This window comes from Lynx rufus, unplaced genomic scaffold (genome assembly GCF_022079265.1).
Source record: "Lynx rufus isolate CCGP_SWC_20201006 ecotype Redwood Valley unplaced genomic scaffold, mLynRuf1.p SCAF_9, whole genome shotgun sequence".
NCBI classification, from domain to species: Eukaryota; Metazoa; Chordata; class Mammalia; order Carnivora; family Felidae; genus Lynx; species Lynx rufus.
The window spans coordinates 100,962,559-100,969,684 of NW_025814897.1; positions in this window are offsets into that span (position 1 = coordinate 100,962,559).

A 7,126-nucleotide genomic window follows, 5' to 3' on the forward strand; every position below is an offset into this window, starting at 1 on the left:
GTATTGTATTTTATAGTGTTTATTTTTACTGAAGTATAATTGGCATACAATATCCTAGTGGTTTCAGGTGCATGTTATAGTGATTTGATATTTTTATACATTATGAAAATGATCCTCATGGTAAGTGTAGTTTCATTCTATCACCCTACAAAGTTATTACAACATTACCGACTCTATTTCCTGTGCTGTACATTATATCTCCATGGCTTACAGTCTGCAACTTTAATAGGTGGTCAGAGTAATCTTCAAGGAGGACATCCTATTTGAATAAATACTGGAAGAGAGTGAGGGTATACACTGAAGAAATAGGTTGGAACATTTGAGGCCAGTGAGATTGGAGCCCAGAGAGTACCAGATGAGGTCAGAAAGGGAGTGGTGGGTTCGGATCAAGTAGGTCACATTAAGTGACTTTAGTTTTTTTTTTTTTTTTTTTAACATTTATTTATGTATTTCGAGAGGGGATGGGGGCACAGAGAAAGAGGGAGACAGAGAATCCCAAGCAGGTTCCGCACTGTCAGCACAGAGCCCAATGTGGGCTTGATCCCAGGAACCGTGGGCTCATGACTTGAGCAGAAATCAAATCATACCCTCCACCAACCGAGCCAGCCAGGTGTCCCAAATGACTTTGTTTTTTTACGAGAGTGATGAAGAGCACCGCTGGAGAGTTTTAATCAGAGGAGAGACAAGACCTGACTCTCAGGTGACAGGTCACTTTAGCTGCTTAGATAGGATGTGACTGGGGTTACGTGAAGGCAAGGCAGTAACTACAGAAGCAGGGGTATCCCTGTGGATTTCGGTGACCTCGGTTGGGAATCCACATGACTATAACTCATTCTTAATAGTGAAGATGGTGAGAAACATCAGGTCCTGCCTATGTTTTGAAGGTAGAACTAACAGAATTCTGTGTCAGATTGGAATGCGCAGTGTGAAGAGAGAAGCAAAGAGTGACTTAAAGATCTTGACCTGAGAAATTGCTAGGATGGACTTGCCAACCGCTGAGAAGACAAAGCGCTGAGAGAGGAGCGTGGTGGTGGGGGGTGGGGGGGTGCGATGTGTGGCAGTGGAGCCAGGGGTTCATCCTTGCGACATTCTGAAGGTGAGATTTTATTAGACAACGGAGGGGAGCTTTGGCCAGGCGGTTAGGCACACAAGTGCGGCATTAGGGAGCACTGTCTGGGACGCAGATATAAACTTGTGAGTGTCAGGCAGTTAGATAACGTTTGAAGCTAAGGGATTGGATGCATTTACTGAAGCTGTGTATTGACGGAGGAAAAGGGGACCTGGGACCCGCAACCTTAGGAGTCAGAGAGAAAAGGCAGAATCAACAGGAGAAGGAAGAGAGGGACCAGTAAAGTAGAAGGAAAATCGAGAAGCCAAGGTAAATAGGAAGCCAGTGGACAAAGTATATCAAGGAAATAAAAATGGTAACCATCTCTAATAGTGCAGGTAGATCTAGTAAATCGATGGCTGAGAGCTGGCCATTGGATGTAGCACTGTGGAGGTCATTTGCAACATCGACAGGAAGTGGGGTAAGGTGGAGTGCTGGGGCACCTGCCCGGTATTGGACTGAGAGGGATCAGACACAGAAAGTACCAAACTCTCCCAACATATGTTACTAGGAAGGGGGAGAAGTTAATGCAGAAAGCAGCTGGCAAGGAATAAGCTTGAGGGAAGGGGCTTTTTAAGATAGAGGAAAGGATGGGATGGTTCCATGATGATAGGGAATGATCCAGCAAAGATCAAAAGGTTCTAAGGAAAGATGGGGAATTATCAGACCGCTGCTCTCGTGTAGACAGGAGCAACACAAGTGGAGGCGCTGGCTTTAGATGGTACAACAGATGCTTAATAGGAGCAGAATTCCAATGTAACAGGCAGGGCGGCTGGCTACGTGGGTACAGATGCTCAGGTGAGGAGATGGGGTGATGTGTTCGTACAAATTCTTTTCTGATTGTTTCATAGTTTCTGAACGAATTAGAAAATAAAATCATCAGTTGAGACTGGGAAAAAAAGAAGTTATCAGGGGTTTACAAACAGAAGGGAATTGGGGCACCGGGTGGCTCAGTCAGTTAAGTGACCAGCTCTTGATTTAGTCTCAGGTCACGATCTCAGGGTCTTGGGATCAAGCCCTGCTTCGTGCTCTGTGCTGAGAAACAAACCTGCTTGAGATTCTCTATTTCCCTCTCTCCCCTTTTCCCCTGCTTGCTCTCTCTCTGTGTCTCTCTAAAATATATTTAAACAATGTAAAGTGCAAGAGAAGATAAACAATCCTTTAGGACACACCGTTGTCCACCAATAGTGCTACCAGTGAAAGGACAGTCCCTTTAGGACAACAGAGAGTAAATGGACTGTGGACCTGTGGTGTGCTACCCCAGCAGCATCAATGGCTCACTTGAGATCCAAGTGGTGAATGTAGGGTGGAATCGGCTAGTGTGGTCCCTCCATACCACTCACAGGATGAAGTACAACGTGGTTAAAACTTCACACAACCCACGAACATTTTCTGGACCCGCAAAGATACAAAATCCTCTAGTCCTAGGTGAAACCTGGAGCTGGAACTTGCACTACCACCTCACTCGATCGCCACCTTGTGGCAAGATTGCAGAAGAGCCAAACCAACCCAAGGGTTGTAGAAGCTGTTAGAGAAATCACCATTGACCAGGTTGCCCTCATGTGAACACGAGGAGGATGGGCGGCTTTGTCCTTTACCTGTCTGGGAAATCATCCTGGAAATTGGTGTTTAACCAAGCTATATCATAACTTTGGCTTAGCTCATCTGTCCACAGCTGTGACAAATCCCCCAATTAAAAATGTATCGTTCATTCTTTTCAGTGTAAGCGTTTCCTTCTTCCTCCAGGTTTAGAATCTTGTCTCTTTATTTTTCTGGAAAGGTCTGAAAGGTGCTGTGCTTTAGTTAAGAGTTCTGTAAATGGTCTATTTGGCACCTGAAGTCTGGCAGCAAGGCAGACTTAACCCTGTTGTTCCCACCCAGCAGCAGCCTGGGCAGCATCATCTATTGTTGATTGGAACCTAAATAGGTGTTGCTAACTCTTCCTGTAATTAGCAAGATCCTTCCACTTGGTCATACCTATCAGTGTAAATGTTTTTCAAATCAGTTTTCATGGGATCGATGGTTAAAATCACTTTACTTACATGGTGTCATTTCCCACCTAGAGCATGTTACAATGCCAGGACCCTAGGGCTGGCCCATGTAGCTTCTGCTCTTTGGTTGACTGTTTCCAATCTCAGGGGGCAGGAGGTTATCTCAGTTGAGAGATAGCTGTCAAAGCAGAATTATTATAGAGTCATTCCTTAAAATCTACTGATTCTTTCTTTAAGATGAGAACATTTTTCATACATTTTTGGTATTTTGAACAGAAGTCAACAAGGCTTTAAAAATGACAACACACTTCAAGATCATAAAAGCCATATACGAAAGACCCACAACTAATATCATCCTTAATGGGGAAAAACTGAGAGCTTTTCCCCTAAGGCCAGGAACACGACAGAGATGTCCACTCACCAATGCTGTTCAACATTGTAGTGGAAGTCCTAGACTCAGCAATCAGAGATCAAAATGAAATTAAAGGCATCCAAATTGGCAAAGAGGAAGTCAAACTTTCACTTTTTGCAGATGACATGGTACTCGACGTGGAAAACCCAAAAGACTCCACCAAAAAGCTGCTAGGACTGACACATGAATTCAGCAAAGTTGCTGGATATAAAATCAATGTCCAGAAATCAGTTGCTTTTCTATGCACCAATAATGAAGCAACAGAAAGAGAAATCAAGAAATCAATCTGATTTACAATAGCACCAAGAACCATAAAATACCTGGGAATAAACCTCACCACAGAGGTAAAAGTTCCGTATGCTGAAAACTATAGAAAGCTTATGAAAGAAATGGAAAAACACTCCATGCTCATTGACTGGAAGGACAAATATTGTTAAAATGTCAATCCTACACAAAGTCATCTACACATTCAATGCAATCGCTATGAAAATAACACCAGCATTCTTCACAGAGCTATAACAAACAATCCTTAAATTTGTTGGAACCCGAAAAAAAAAGCCCCAAATAGTCAAAGTAATGTTGAAAAAGAAAACCAAGCTGGAGGCATCACAATTCCAGACTTGAAGCTGTATTACAAAGCTGTAATCATCAATACAGTATGGTACTGGCACAAGAACAGACACCTAGATCAATGGAACAGAATACAGAACCCAGAAATTGACCCACAAACGTATGGCCAACTAATCTTTGACAAAGCAGGAAAGAATACTCCATGCCAAAAAGACAGTCTTTTCACCAAATGGTGTTGGGAAAACTAGACAGCGACATGCAGAAGAATGAACCTACATGACTATCTTACACCATACGTAAAAATAAACTCAAAGTGGACGAAACACCTAAATGTGAGACAGGAAACCATATGATCCTAGAGGAGAAAACAGACAACAACCTCTGTGACCTTGGCCACAGCAACTTCTTACTAGACATGTCTCCAGAGGCAAGGGAAACAAAAGCAAAAATGAACTGTTGGGACCTCATCAAAAGAAAACGCCTCTGCACGGCGCAGGAAACAATCAACAAATCTAAAGGGCAACTGATGGAATGGGAGAGGATATTTGCAAAAGACATGTTGGATAAAGGGTTAGTATCCAAAATTTATAAAGAACTTATCAAATTCGATACCCCAAAACCAAATAATCGAGTGAAGAAATGGGCAGATGACATGAACAGACACTTTTCAAAGAAGACATCCAGATGGTTAACAGACACATGAAAAGATGTTCAACATCACTCACCATCAGGGAAATACAAGGCAAAACCACAATGAGATATCACCTCACACCTGTTAGAATAGCTACAATTAACAACTCAGGAAACAACAGGTGTTGGTGAGAATGCAGAGAAAGGGGAAGCCTCTTGCACTGTTGTTGGGAACGCAAACTGGTTTGGCCACTCCTACAAAAAGCATGGCCGTTCCTCAAGAAATTAAAATAGAGCTACCCTGCCACCCAGCAGTTGTACTACTAGGTATTTATTTAAAGGATACAGAAATGATTTGAAGGGGCATATGCACCCCAATGTTTATAGCAGTGCTGTCAACAGTATTATGGAAGTATTATTTCCAAATTATGGAAAGAACACAAATTTCCATGGACTGATGAAAAGATAAAAAAGATGTAGTACACACACAAACACTCAAACACACACACACTCAAACACACACACACTCACACACACACATACTGGAGTACTACTAGGCAATCAAAAAGAATGAAATCTTGCCATTTGGAACAACATGGATGGAACTAGGGTGTATTATGCTAAGTGAAATAAGTGAGTCACAGAAACTCATTGATTTCACTCATATGTGGAATTTAAAAAAGAAAACAGATGAACATAGGGGAAGAGAAGGAATAATAAGACGAAAACAGTGAGGAGACAAACCATAAGAGACTCTTCAATACAGGTACCAAACTGAGGGTTGCTGGAGGAGAGATGGAGGGAGGGATGGACTAAACGGATGATGGGCATTAAGGAGGACACTTGTGGGGGTGAGCACGGAGTGTTATATGGAAGTGATGAATCACTAAATTCTATTCTTGAAATTATCATTACACATATGTCAACTAACTTGGATTTAAATTTTTAAAAATGTGTTCAAAATATGTCTCGATTTGCAGAATTTGATTGGAATTCTCCTTAGCCCCCTAGCTTGCATATATGCATAGTCAACTCAAAGTCTGAGCAATGAGAGGAACACGTTCTTGCCTCTGTAAAAGGTCATGTCTTTCAAGAAAAAAAATATGAGACTTTTAATTTCCAAAGAATGCCAACTCTACACTTTCCGTTGTACTAAAAAATAATCATCCTCTTCATAAAAATTTTAAAAGCACAAGGGGAACCTCAACACGAATCCAGTAGAAGAGCTGACAAAGGAAAAGCAGCAGCACCTGGCTGGTGCTCTGCCCGCTGGCGCAGGGTGGGCATGAGCAGGGAGCATGAGGCATCCATCCATGGATAAACTTAAGACCAGAGAGGATAGAGATCTGTAATCAGCAGCAAAGAGCAGGTAGCCTAGGGCTTCGGCCTCCTAAGTGCTTTGATTGCTTCAAAATAGAGTGTAAACATTTGGAAAAGAGAATTTCCGGATTATTAACACCACTGTTCGAAAAGATCTGGGTGCTCGTCACAGATCTACACCCTCCCAGGGGTGATGCTGGCCTTTCTCTATGGAGGGGCGCTGTGCACTAGAAGGAAGCTAGGCTTGCTTTGAAGGCCTGGGTTTTTGTCTGTTTGTCTGAAATACATACGACGCCCATTGTGGAATCCTTTGAAGGTAACAGGTAGTTTGTACTGAGTGCTTAGAATTTGACGACTATGAACCAGAGATCCTATTATTAGGACCTGGTGGCTTCTATGAGAACGCCTTACTTTCTGTTTTCGTTTGAATGGCAATTTCAAAATACACGTGAGTATACCAGAGGTCATCTGATGACCAACTTATACGCAGTTATAACCACATAATTTCAGTGCTGCAATGTGATTACTGTTATAGTGGCTTCAAACACCACCACGGTGTGACTGAAGGTAAATATTGATGGCCCCCCCCATCATTGCCAAGTACTAATCTGGGTAGCTGAGACTCTTTACAGCTCTTTTTGCAGCTCATATTCTGGTAGATTATGCTGTTTCGAAATCCCAATGGCAAATCCAAGAGTTTTAACGCCCAGGAAGAGAAGAGACTGCATGACTGGTTCTCAAACTAACGACTGCCAATTTTTTTGTGATAATTTTGAAAATTTGCACTTAAATGCCCGACAGCATTACAAACCCCCTCTTTTCCTGATAACTCACCTCTTCCCAAATCCCCTTTCATTAGATCTTTGCGGTTTCAGAAATAACAAGTAACAAGCAGATCCGTTTTCAAATACATTTTCAATCTCTTCTGGGAACACTGTCTTTATTTTCTAGCTGTCCTCATTCTCCCTTCTGTGTGCTGTTTCCACTTAAGTAGGGCTGTCTTCTCTTCCACGGCAACTATGCCAAATGCCTGGAGATGAGATTGTTATGATTGCTTCTCATTGCTTCTTTCAACTCATGCCTCGTCTTTCAGCC